The sequence below is a fragment of the Cavia porcellus genome, unplaced genomic scaffold (assembly GCF_034190915.1).
Source record: "Cavia porcellus strain 051 isolate PalLab524CR breed Dunkin Hartley unplaced genomic scaffold, mCavPor4.1 scaffold_1, whole genome shotgun sequence".
Lineage (NCBI taxonomy): Eukaryota > Metazoa > Chordata > Mammalia > Rodentia > Caviidae > Cavia > Cavia porcellus.
The window spans coordinates 19,304,955-19,319,396 of NW_026947484.1; the positions used below are offsets into that span (position 1 = coordinate 19,304,955).

A 14,442-nucleotide genomic window follows, 5' to 3' on the forward strand; every position below is an offset into this window, starting at 1 on the left:
TGCAAAAATCCTCAATAAAATATTGGCAAATAGGATCCAGCAAATCATCAAGAAGATTATACACCATGACCAAGTGGGATTCATCCCAGGAATGCAAGGATGGTTCAACATACGCAAATCAATAAATGTAATCCACCATATCAATAAAGCCAAAAATAAGAATCACATGATCATTTCTATAGATGCAGAAAAAGCCTTTGATAAGGTCCAACATTTATTCATGATAAAAACTCTACAGAAAATTGGAATAGATGGTCTTTACCTCAATATAATAAAGGCCATTTATGACAAACCAACAGCCAGCATCATTCTAAATGGCCAAAAATTGAAAGCCTTTACTTTAAAATCAGGCACAAGACAAGGATGTCCTTTATCACCACTCCTATTTAATATAGTACTGGAAGTACTAGCCAGAGCAATTAGGCAAGAAAGAGAAATAAAAGGGGTAAAGATAGGAAAAGAAGAAGTTAAGTTATCATTGTTTGCAGATGACATGATACTCTGCATAGAAGACCCCCTAAACTCCATTGAAATACTCTTAGATACAATAAATAAATTCAGTAATGTGGCTGGATACAAAATCAATACTCAGAAATCAATAGCATTCCTATACACGAACAACAAAATTACAGAGAGGGAAATAAGAGAAACTGGACTATTCACATTAGCAAGCAAAAAAATGAAATATTTAGGAATTACTCTTACGAAAGAAGTGAAAGACTTATACAGTGAAAACTATAATACACTGAAAAAGGAAATTGAAGATGATCTCAGAAAATGGAAAGACATCCCTTGCTCATGGATAGGAAGAACAAACATTGTGAAGATGGCCATTCTCCCAAAACTCTTATACAGATTCAATGCAATCCCAATAGAAATACCATCAACATACCTTATAGATCTAGAGAAATCACTCCTAAATTTCATCTGGAACCAGAAGAGACCTAGAATCGCAAAGGCAATTCTAAGCAGCAAAGGCAAAGCAGGAGGCATCACAATCCCTGACTTGAAATTATACTACAAAGCAACAGTAGTAAAATCAACATGGTATTGGAATCAAAACAGAGGCGAAGATCAATGGAATAGATTAGAAGATACAACCACAACTACAAACACACTCAACCACCTTATCTTTGATAAAGGAGCCAAGCAGGTTCACTGGAAGAACGACAGTCTCTTTAATAAATGGTGCTGGAAAAACTGGCTCTCCATTTGCCGAAAACTAAAGCTAGACCCATGTCTGTCACCATGTACTAAATTAAAATCTAAATGGGTCAAAGATCTGAATATTAAAACAGAAACACTAAATCTATTGGAAGACAAAGTGGGTAGAAACCTTGGAGACATAGGAGTAGGTAGAGAATTCATGAGCAGGACTCAAACCGCACGGGAAACACTTCCCAGAATCAATAACTGGGACCACATCTTATTAAAAAGTTTCTGCATGTCAAAAGAAATCTCCAGCATAGTGAAAAGAAAACCCACAAACTGGGAAAAGATTTTAGTGAACTCTCTCTCAGACAAGGGACTCTTGTCTAAAACATATAAAGAATTAAAAAAACTCAGACCTCCAAAATTCAAAGATCCAATCCAAAAATGGGCATCTGAGATGAATACGCAATTCTCAGATGAAGAAATGCAAATGGCAAATAAATATATGAAAACATGCTCATCATCATTGGTCATCAGAGAAATGCAAATTAAAACCACACTGAGATTCCATCTCACTCCTGAAAGAATGGCCAGGATCAAGAAAACCAACAACAACAAATGCTGGAGAGGATGTGGGGAAAAAGGAACTCTCTTGCACTGTTGGTGGGAGTGTAGACTGGTACAGCCTTTGTGGAGGTCTGTCTGGAGGTTTCTCAAAAAGTTGGGATTGGAAATCCCATTTATTCCAGCTATTCCACTTCTAGGCATATTCCCAGAAGAACTGAAAGCATCATACCACAGTGATTTATGTGCACCTATGTTTATAGCAGCACAATTTGTAATCGCCAGATCTTGGAAACAACCCAAGTGTCCATCAACTGAGGAATGGATAAAAAAGTTGTGGTATTTCTATACAATGGAATATTATTCAGCTATAAAGAAGGATCACATTGAGATATTTATCAATAAATGGGCGCAGCTTGAGACCATACTCATAAGTGAAATAAATCAATCTCGCATGTATGAATACCGAATAGTTTCCCTAATGTAAGTAATGATTCAAATATATGAAAATATGTGGCAATCATGATTCCCCATTATGTGGCCTTGAAGCCTTATAAAATTTTTACTTATTAATTAGAAAGGCTTTATTCCGGGCTTCTTGATATGGAAATATTTGAAGCTATAGTATACGAAGTTTTATCCAAATATCTCAAGGAAAAAGACAGACACTATGGTAACTATTATTCTTTAAAAAAATTATTTAGTTATTTCTTATGTTTATTTTAATTAAGGGAAAAATTTAAAAAATTAGGATATATAATAGTAACTCTTTTCGATTTCCTATTAACTTGTTTTGAATTCCTGTAATGCTCCCACGATCTTGTTTTGACTGATTAGACTCTGTTCCATTCTGTGGGATAGTATCAGGTCCGAGGGTATAGGCAACTACTTTGAAGGCAGTAAGATTCACTAAGATGCCCATTCTGGTTTGACTATTGTCTCCTTTGGAAGTCCTGTAATGTTTACAATGTCTAAGTTTTATTGGTCTTGTTCTCTACTGTTTTGTCCAACTTTATAATATCTAATGAGATAGACAAATCTTTTTAAGGAAACAAGAGACAACGTTGATAACTATTGTTAATAACTGTATACTCTGTTCTACATCATGTGCTAAGTCTATCCTTGGTTTTCACTGATAGCTTTGTTCTGCCATATTTGACTTTATTCTCCCCCCCCCAAAAAGTAATAAGAACTAAGGAGTAATAAAATCTAAAATGTGTAAATTTTGATGTAAAAAGAGAGGAAGGGGAAAAAAGAGCTCTAACGGATATAACAGCAAGTGTGTATAGGGATGTTGAATAGCTGACTATATTAATGTTTTTGGATCATTGAACACAGCTGTTTGTAGTCTCTCTGTTTGAATGTCTACTTTGTATTCTTTGATACTGTGATTTGAGCAACTATTTCCAAGATGATAATATGTAATCTAGTAACAGGTGATTTCTTACTGTTATGCTTTTTTTTGTAGTTCTGTATTATATGTAACCTTACACTGAAAAAAAAAATCTCTTCCTATACATGTTCCCTGGATTTCCTTTGTATAGATTAGAAAACTCAAATAGTTGCTGTTGAATGTAGCATACTTCCTCTTGGACCACAGTTTTTACCTTGTCTTTACGGACCTGTTGGGACTTGCAACTTAGAAACAAAGAGAGGTAGTGGAGAGGATCCTGAAGAGAATCAGCATTGCCTGTGAGACAGCTGCTTTGGGAAAGACTAGTATGATTTCCTTAGGCCGGGCAGGGTTGATTTCTTTGGGGCGGGGGAGAAGCCACTAGCACTGGCAAAGGAGACTCTCTCAAGTTTAGCGGTTCCTTGTGCCCACCTATATCAGTCTTTCCCACACATCCCCATTCCGGCTTTCAGGATTCCATTCCTTCTGTCACAATACCCTCATTTACCTGGTAGGTGCACAGTAAGGCTGGAAATTCAACTGTGTTGCAATTTACCCAGTCCTGAGACTCTGCATTTATAGATACTATGATCCTGTGACTACAAGAGGTAAGAGTCTTCTTCAGGGTACACAAAAGTGCTTGGATAATTTATGAGGCATTTGACCTACAAATTCAAATCTCTCAGTTCATCTTTTATCTCTTTTTTCACTGACATTAAGGGTGGCCAACCATTACTACAATGTATTCATTAATTTGTACAAAATTCTCTATTACATGCATTGTCCCAGATCCTTGGTTCTTATAAGGGGTTGATTAGGACTCTCTCTAATGGTGGCATTTTGCATATCTCTACAGCCAAATCACATCATGCACCATCACTGCTCTCTTAACTAATAAAAACAGAGTAGTTAGAGTCTTTGAATATAATCGGATTAGATACCGAACTCCAGAAACCTTGGAAGAAATTCAAAAAATTCATCCTTAAAATTTGATTTTTCAAGAACCATTCTTAGTACAACAATCTGTATAATGTTCTCCAGACAACCAGAACTAATAGGAATTTATATACCTATATATAAGGAATTGACAATTATGGAAGCCAAGAAGTCCTAAGATCTGAAGCTGGCAAGCTGGAGCTCTAGGAGAGCTGAAATGGTTTTAGTTTGAAGCCACAGACTTGAGACTGAAGATGTAATGGTTTACTTTGAGTCCAAAGGCAATAAAAAACAATGCCCTCACTCATAGGCAGGTAACGAGTGGTTACTTGCTTTTACTCAATCTCTTTGTCCTATACATCAACCATCATTGATGCAAAGGGCAGATTTGAACATGGCTCCAGAATTGCTGGCCCTGGTGGCTAGTACACACCTTCATCTTCCCCTTGGCATGGATAGAACCCAAGAATATGAGGGGAATCATGGGAGCATGTTTATAGATATGTTTACTGTTAAGCTGACTTTGAGTTAATGAAAAGAAAGATTATCTTGGGTAGATTGAACTAATCAGAGGATGTTTAAAGGAAGACAAGTAGTGAAAGCACTGTGTTCCTATTGGTCTAGTGATCAGCATGTGATAAGCTGCTGTAGGGACACAACGGTGAATGCTAATGGCCTCAGAACTGAAAGAGGTCCTGCCTGTCAGCTAACAAGGAAGTGGGCAAAGTGCACCACAAGGAAATGAGCTCTGTAAAAGCTCCACTCTCCCCTTGAACCCTTTTAGTCCTAACCCACAGAAATTGTTTATTTACTGTGTTAATTTTACTGTGTTATTTTTAGCCATTAAATTTATGGTGAGTTAAGAAACTTATGGTAAGTATAGAAAATACAGTAATAACTGTTTACAAATTTTTGAAAAGATTAAAAGGAAACAGATGGTGTTAGAAAAATTCACTCTAAAATCATAAGACAAGTGTCTTTTTTGCATCAAAACATAATGCAAAAAAGCCTCCAGAAAAGCATGTGTATTCCTATAACCTATGAATATGTGAATATGTACACATTTCATCTAATATGAAGAAATGGTTTTCAACATTGTTGAGAAAATTTGTTAAAATATCTGGGTGTAAAATTTAATTTATAATCTCACCTTACAACTATAATAAAGGTCAAAGGAAATCTAAAAATATTTATTAAAACCTGGAGATGGAAAGATTTACAAATGTGAAAAACATGGCAATATATACTATGAGCCTTACTAAAGTTAAGTTTTCTAGGTCTAGAAATTCTGTTTCTAGGAAATGGTCTCAGAAAAATCAGGATGAGACATGGTTTTTACTTTATCATCATTTAGAGTTCCAAAAATATCTAACAACAGAGAAATGCTTAAATTATGACATAGTAATATAACAGAGTTACATAGTCTTTGTAAAGAAGAATCTAAGTACATTATGAAAAATATTTTAAATGAAAACATTTACTGCAAATAAAAGGCTTTTACTAATGGTTGTTAGTATTTTGTTGAATATCTTTTTAGACTTTCCTTAACTAAAAAGCAATAATGCCTTATGTCATGCTTTATAACTTTTATTTTTACTTGATGTCTAAATTTTATATTTTCATGAAAATGAATGAGATCCTAAAATGTGAATTCTCTTTGTTTATGTGTTTTCTTTAATCATTCCCATATTATCTGTTTTATTCATGTTTTATTTTGCTCTAACAATCAATGTTGTGACAATCACTCTGATAATTAGTACATATCTTTAAAAGTTCTTCTTGGAAATTGTTTTTCTTAGTGGTGCTGATAATCAAATCCAAGATCTCACTCATGCTGGGTAATACTTTACCATTAGCTATACGTTCAGTCCCTAGGGATATTTTAAAATTATAAAACATACAAATGTCACCATTTAAAATTGATATGAAATAATAAACATGAGAGAGTAAGGAATGACTTCTGAATGACAGAAAATTTAATAAGAAAATTACTTGAGTTTTTAATTTCCACATTTATGAAAATAACATTTTCAAAGAAATGAATTTCTGTAGTTAGAAAATCAAATTACTCAGAAAAGTCTTTCAGAAAAACAACTCTTTTAAAATGAGTGAGGTTTATTTATTGCCTAATTTAGGATGAAAGAACAGCAATCCATCTTTGTTTTGGAAATCATAATGTTATAATGTGAAGATCATTTTGGGGGAGATTCCACCTCCATAATAAAGACTTTAGTTTTCTTGAATCTTCCATCCAATTCTTTTTTACTTTTTAATTTTTTGATTAGTGTATGTTTGCAGTACATAGTGACTGCATTCCTGGTGGGGAGTTGGTCCGTGTAGACAGCACATCTTATTTCTTTTATCATACTCCTCTCTTACCCTTCTCTCCATTCCCTTTGTAAAAGATTTTCTCCCTATTTCCTACTATCTTTCGCTTTTCTCCTTATACTTTGGGTGTCTCATGTAAAAGAAAGCCATGATTATTTAAGCTTGAGTGTCTGATTTATTTCCCTTAATATGGTCTCCATTTGCATCCATTTTCCTATAAATGACGGTCGCTTATCCTTCTTTTTGGCAGAGTAGTACTTCATTATATATAAACACCACATTTTAAAGTCCATTCATCTGTTCGTGGACATATAGGCTGATTCCAAGATTTAGCTATTAGGAATTGTGTTGCTATAAACATGGGCATGCTCTTGCTGCAAAAGTGAATGACTGTCTACTGGGTAACTGCTCCTGGAGCTAAGACTGGTTTAATTATCCTCACTATAGACTTCAATTGCTCCCCTATTCCATGATTTAGCTCTAAAATGCAGCCTGACCCTCTGTTATACTGGAACTCCTAAACTCAAGCTTCCCTGATGTTCTTCAAGGCAAGTCATCTCCCTTCACATATGCTCACCTATCTCAACGCAATGCTGACCCCAAATTCACCTGGTTTATCCACAACTCCTTCATTTGCTTTTCATTTTGTAAGTAATCTACTGAAATTTTTTTTAATTTTAAAGATAATAAAATCCAACAAAACAAAACAGGACAAAGCCAATCAAAACAATGCAGCAAAACAGATACAGAACTTCAAAGCAGGATACCAGGAAAACAACAGCTACCATAGTATATCTTATTATCTTCACAATAGTTGTCCATTCCATCAAGTATAGCAAAATCAAATCAAAACAGAATATCAAATAAAGCAAAACTATTAATAAGAGCAAAGCAAAACAGTGAGAACAATATTAGCCTTCAAAGACAAGGTAGAAGGAAATCTCTCGTATTTGCTATACTGTCATCCTCCCAAAAGATACTCAGACCACCTGCCTCTGGCCTGCAAAATCAACCAAACAACACAAGCATTTAGCAGTGTTTTTTGCCTTAATTGCTACCAACTCAGCCTGTTCTCCGAACCAGCCGGTTGCCCATGGTGGTGGTGGTGAGGATACGGAATCTGAGTCTCAGCCCGCATGCTGGTAGGCTCACAGGAAGCCCTGTCTGACTTTTCTCTCCCTGGAACCTGTGCAGCTTGCGTGGCTTACCAGAAAGGCTGGCTAGATGATTTTTGGTGCTGAAATTTAAATGCACTGGTGACCTACTTTTCTCTTCTGTGTTGTGAGTTCATACTTATTATTATTCCCTTGTTAAAAAAAAAGTGATGGAGGCATAAAAGGAAGAGGGGAAACATGAATATGTCTAATATGTTGTCTTAAACTCGAAGTTACCTACTTATTTTAAATGTGCTTAACCATTGATTCTAGTCTGTGCAACTTGTGTACTTAGCAAGTTGATGTCACTGAACTTTTCTCCATCTATAATTTGGGTGCAATAAAACATGCTCTGTCTACTGAGACAAGATCAAAGGAAATTACCATATTCATTTAAAAGGGCTTTACAAATCATAAAAGCTATGCACAAGTAAGATTTATTTTCCCTCAGCCTTCTCCCCTTTGATATGTTGGTTTATCTCGCCCTGCAACTCAAAGGAGGTTACTCAAAGAATATAGATTCATTGTTTTCTAAGTCCATTTTATACAAAAAAAAAAACATAGATTTTTTAATGGCCAAGCAATTTTATTCAAAATGAAGCTACTTTTGAGTTATCACAGTGGTCCACAATATCATGAGTCTTAAGCAAAGTATTATAATAGGCAGGAGCCAGCCAGCATGTTTTTCCCCAATAAGAAAACCTATTAGCTGATAAAAAGAGAAAAATGTACTTGTGAAGCTGCTAATCAATATGCTAATTGAAAAATTAGTTCTTTGTTGTCAGATTCATCATCTTCTGAAGAAGGAAATGTGGGATTGCTTAAGCAGCCTGCCTTCTGCCATTCTTCTGAGACCTGTCTCTGATACCTTTCTTTAAGGCAAATTTTGAATGATCAATATAACTGAGTTTTTATTCTCTGCCATTTGCTGCTGTGACTCAGTGCGGCTCACTTTTTGGTGATTAATAACTGGCTAAGGCAACTTGCCTGTGGGCTTGCACAGGATTTCCTGTCCAGTCATCAAGCCATTAATCTGGAAATATCAGCAATGGGGCATTAATCATTAATGCTAAGACTCAGTGCTGTTACCAGGCAAGGGATGAGAAGGCGTGCAGAACGTGTCCACTGCTAGAAAACAGAGTCCAGCACCTATTTCTAGGCTCCCAAATTATGCTACTTAAAAATCATTTATCAACCATAGCCTGCTTTAAAAATAAAAGCAAATCAACAACCATTATTTGGCATGTGTGTCGGTTGTAAAGAAGGGGAAACAGGATTTTAGAGAGCTCATAATGGTTATAGATCACACACCTGAGGGCTAGTGGTTATATCTGTAACCTAATGTCCTTCCTCTCCAGAAGATCATGAGTTTTGTTTTTTAATGCTTTTTGATGGATTTTTAAAAACTACTAACAATTACCATAAGATTTTCCTAATTATACATTCAATTGTTTGTATTAATAGAATAGAAAAATCAAATACAAAGAAATTATGGAGATTCACATTCAGACTTATGTATTTACTCCAATAAAGTTGTAGACATCTCCTAGCATACTAATGTGCCTTAAAATTATTCGATTATAGAATTATTTAAGGTGTTCATTAGTTAGAGGCTTAGCTATCTTCTCATTCTTGAGAGACAATATCTGACACTCGCAATTTAAATGAAGAAAGATTTTATCTTGGCTCTCAGTGTGCAGAGGTTTCAGTCCATAGACAGCTGGCTCCCAGGCAGGTCAGCATGGCAGAGGGACGTGGCATGAGAGGAGTGCTCATGGACGGCAGACAGGAAGCAGAGAGAGCAATCAAGGAAGGAGGGAGGGAGATCCCTCCATGCCACGTCTCCAGCGACCAATCTCCTCTGATCAGGCTGCACCTCCCCATGTCACAGTACGTGGCCCAGTAGAGCTATAGACTCATCAGTGTATTAATCTGCCCATGAGTATCAGGCTCCCATGATCCAATCACTTCCCAATATCCTCATTCATGGCCTAAGAAGCCATAACAGCCACCCAAAACTCAGTTGCTTAATGCATTCATCTATTGTCACTTACAGAGCTGTGGGCTGATTCTGATTCCCGTGACTGAGTAGTTCTGCGTTCAGCTTGATTTGGCTGATCTTGGCTGGCTCACATGTGTGTTTTGCACTCAGCTCTCAGGCAGTTCTGGATGGTTTCACTCATATGTTTGAAAGCTGGCTGGCTAAAAACTAGGGTGGTAGGGGACCATATGTGTTGATAATCTAGCTTGCATTACACAGTGGCAGCAAACTAGGGGAGAAGTGGCAACAGACAGCCCTCTTGAAGTACAGGTTCAGAAATGGGCTAGTGTTACCTCTGTAATACAGTGTTGGTCAGAACAAGAGTAGGTTGGGCTTAAGGGTAAGAAAATAGACTTCACATGCTGACAAGAAGCACAGCAATCACACATTTGTAAATCCTGTGGATATAGGAAAACAGAAAATCATCTCTCTTTTCAAAAAATGCACTTCAAGGCATATATTTAGGAATACAGATTCCTAGGTTCTGACCTTAGCAAAATGGCAGCCATCTTCAACCAAAGAGAGTGTACTTCTGAGGAACCAAATCTTCACTTTGGTCCTGTCAGCCACCAGAATGGTGAAGAGTCCACGTTTATTATTGAACCTACCCAGTTTGTTGCATTCAGTTACAACAGCCCAAGCAGATTGAGCCACCCAAACCAAAAACTCATAAAAATTAGAAAATGCCTTAGGTTTTGCCCTTTTATCTTCTGGTTCCTCAGAAGCACACTCTCTTTGGTTGAAGATGGCTGCCATTTTGCTGTGTCTTCATGTGCAGAGAGGAAGTTCCAGGTCTCCTCCTCTACCTAAAAGGGCACCAATCCTGTCATGAAGACTACTTTCATGATCTGCAGAACTTCCAAAGGTCTCGCCTTCTAATACCATCACCTTGTGGGTTAAAGCTTCGACACATGCATTCGAGGTAGGGGTGGGAGTCAAACATTCAGCCTGTAACATACCTTGTATTTCTGAAGATACCAATTGCACCTCTGCTGAAAAATGATTCGTTTAAATCATAAAGTCCTGGAAAATAAGCAGGAAATACTTTCCAAGGAGAGGAGGGACCTGAGAGTGTCTGGGGAAGAACATGGGAACTTGGGTGTTCACTGTTCCCAGAAAGGCCTTTTGTGGACCTCAGGAGGAGACAGCAGTCCTCTAGTTGTGGGGGGCTTTTGGGCCAGGGCCCATGGGCATCTGAGGGTGTGACTGGCTAGGGCTCAGGGAAAATTCCAGAGCCCAGAGGCAGCACCTTGGGGACACCACGATGTCTTGAGCCTGGGCTTTATTGCACAAACGGTAACAAAACCCACAGAAAACAACAGAAACATCACCCCTAAAGTGGGAATATTCAGAAATGAAATAAATAGCATGTAAGTAGTTTATTTTATTAAAAACAAAAAGGAATAATATTAGCCTTTAGGTCTTATTAGTAAAGGAGCCAGCAGAAGAAAAGATATGGCACAGGAAGCAAGAAGGATTCCACGATCCTCGGGGAACTGCTGCTTGGGGGAAATCCAAATTTGGATCACGCCAAGGCCATGTAAGATGATCTGGGAGTCACTGCTCTGAAGTGGCTGCCAGGGACCCAAGGAGAGAAGCAAGGCTCTGACACAAACCTGAGACTTTGGACTTAATGTGTTCTTTCGGCCAGAGCACAGGTCATGTCCACGAGGCCAGACAGAGAGGTTTAGCAGTCCCTAGGCTTCCTGACAGCCACATTATCCATCTTTTCTCACAGCCTTTGCTGTCACCTCCTCATGGAAGAAGCAGTGGCTCATGTTCACCAAATGGCTGCCAATATCTGCAGTCTAGATTTTCTTTTTATTTGTATATAAATATATACATATATCTCCTTTTATACTTATACACATATATATCATTATATGCTTATACAGTGTATCAATAATATAAAATTTGTTATCTATAGTATAATACATGTAGTGAAAAAAGCTTATAAGGCTGGAATGGAACCATCTCATCACCAGAAAATTGGAATGCTCTACACAGGGGGTCTTAGACTAACCTTAAAGGCCAAGTAGATTAGAAGGCAGGCGTTAGCTTCTGACAACAACTGTCATTGGTTTCCTTTGGATCTCTGCACTTACTTGTTATGTTTGCTCAGTTTGCTTTTTATAATTTATAATTTATGGAGACTGATAGGAAATTGTTTGTTAAGTAATTTGAGGGTTAAAAGAATTCATACACGAAAAGCAATCAATACTTATCGGCTATTACTCTTTGCTTAAAAATATTTTTGAAAATGGTCAGAGCAGCTTGTGGCTAATTTAAGTACTTTCAGAGACAGGCAGGTCAGGTCCGTGCATGAAGTCAGGTACAGGTCAACTCCGCAAGACTGACAAGGTTCCTGTGAGTTGGAGGGCGCTGGAACATAGCCCCTTCTTGTCTGTATTGCCAGGTCTTCTATATCAAAATAAGTTGAATATCAAGATTTTTAAATGAAACTTTTCATTTTTTGAAAAGCTGAAAGTGTCTTGCAAATTTTAAACAACTCTGCGCAGGCCCAAGAGCATGTCTCTGCCCTAAAGCAGAAGTAGCTTGATGAGCACTGAGTGGTGCCAGAGTAGCAGGAGACGTGTTTGGAATGTGTGGGTGGAGAAGCCCGGACAGGCCCCACTGCCAGGGAAGGGTATGAGTGTTGTTCAGCATAAAAACCAAGCCTGGAGATTTAGCTCTGCAGCTCAAGCGCTTGCCAGGTAAGTGTGAGGTCGGGAGTTCGATCCATGATACCAAAATTACAAAACAAAGCCCAATGCAAATGTCTCTTCCATGTTTTCTGGAGAAGCAGTTGTGCTGATTGCTTAGCTGGTCATCAGGTACATAGCCCTTCACTGTCACCACACACCGAAATTGAACCCTGAAGGACTGCAGTTGTTTTCTCTCCTTTTTAAACTTGATTTTCACCAGGCTTCCTTATCCATGACTCCCTTCTTCTAGCTGGAACTTGGCTCAGCACATTCCTGCCTGCTATTGCTCTGCCCACAGTCTTATTTGGGAACCTGAGTTGGATTTGAAGAGAAAAATGGACGTACGCGTGGCCCCACAGAACCTCCCTACCAAGGAATGAACAGGTAGATAGAAATCAGATGTTGCAGAACTGATTCCAGTCCACCTTTATGTGCAGCCAATACTTCCATAAAACTCTTACTGGAGTCCTGACCTTGCATTCAGGTAAATTTCCCAAAGCATGGCCTTTGTCCCAGCACTTACATCTGACACTGAGTTAATTTTTGAGATTTTGCAGATGGGCAGGATGGTGCAGAAAAATTATCTAAGTAAGACCTATTGTATGTTAAATGTATATAATAAAAAGATCTACATTGGAGAATTCAGTATATTGTTTCCTGGCCAGGGCCAGCTTTTGTTAGCTACATGAATCTATTCAAGTTATTACTATAGCTTACAGTGAAATGAATCAATATTAAAACCACAGAGGTTCCCCACAGCTAGTCAAAGACTTATCTAATTACCTCAAACTTACTCTCTCCAATTTCTTGATTTGTTCTTGAAACTACTTGTATTTGCTTGTTCTAAAAAAACATTATGTGGTCTCCTTCTGGGACATATATCTTGAAAGGTTCAGTCTGTTGTGTCTTTCTGCTCTCTGCCAGGGACTCTTCCACTCCCACCACAGAAGCCTGCCCTGGGCCTCTGGACTTCACTGAAACAGGAAGTAGCCATAAGGAAAATCAACAAAGAAGTAACTTGATGCGAGGCTGCTGGACTGTGGAGGTCCAGAGGGAAGAACGCCATCCTGGTCCAATCAGATCATCCTTCTGTGGATAGTGAACGAGCAATTCACCAGCAAAGAGCCTGAGGATGCTTGTTCTCAGGGATAAGACGGTTAAACCGCTGGGAAGGTAGTAGGTACTCAGTCTATTGGAGTGAAGTAAGCCATAATTTTTTAGGGGAGAGTGTTTCATCTGTGCATCATTCATCCATTAAAATTGCTTGAATGGCAATGAATAGCTGTCAATAACCTGTGCACTGTCGAGGACACATCTGACTTCACCTTAAAAAAGAATTTAAGTTTACTTTTGCAGTACAATATAAAGTCAAATTTCTAATTAGGAATTAAATAACAGATAGTGAATTTTGATTCCTTAGCCTCCCCAGAATCTTCTTCTTTTGATCTTTTCAAATATCAGAGAATTTTTCTTTTAGCTCCAAACTTCTTTGAGATTTCCCTCATTATTATGCTTAAAACTATAACCTACCATTCTCCTCACCAACCTCTCACCCCCTTTACCTGGTCCTACATTTATTTCATCACACTTAGCACTTTCTGACATAGTGTATTGTTATTTCTTTTCTGTAGTCTCTCTTTCTGTGTCTCTCTCCCTCTCCTCTCTTTCTTTTTCTCTCTCAACCCCCAAAAATGTCAATTCCAAAAGCACAGAAGTTCTTGTCTGTTCAGTTTATCACTGAAATAGTTCCTGTGCATAAGATAGTGCCTGGAACATAGGAGGAGCCCAATAAAGATTTGAAATCTGACAACTCATGACTGAAACTGTCTCCAAAATCTCTTCCTGCCTTCTCAACTCCAATATTCTGGATAGATTCTATAGTTTTGGTGGGTTCTCATGTTGAGCCACTCATACTTTGCTCATAGGGCCTCTGGGGAAGGAGAGACTGCTGTTTTCCCCTGTTCCGGGCTACAGGAAGTAGCTCCAGGTCGATGTGCTGTGAGTTTCAATGCAAGGTTTTTTCTTTGCTCTCAGCTGGTCAGAGGCCCCGTGCACCACTACCTGGGAAAACTTCCTGGCTCTTCTTGGCCTATTCAGTGACGAACATGGGAAACCCAGAGTGAAATAGACTTACTTAGAATAAGTCTAAATAAATAAAATTAACTTTGA

The 14,442-nt window shown here is 38.0% G+C and overlaps 1 long non-coding RNA gene across 1 annotated transcript in view; it reads left to right on the top strand.

Moving 5' to 3' along the window:
• Nucleotides 1-13,979, top strand: part of LOC106026288 (uncharacterized) — an 80,168-nt gene extending 66,189 nt beyond the window's left edge. Inside the window, exons 2-3 of the long non-coding RNA XR_001199903.3 lie at nt 12,524-12,657; nt 13,198-13,979. This is a non-coding gene — a long non-coding RNA (uncharacterized LOC106026288). The remainder of the gene's footprint in view (nt 1-12,523; nt 12,658-13,197) is intronic.
• The last annotated feature ends 463 nt before the right edge of the window (nt 13,980-14,442 follow it).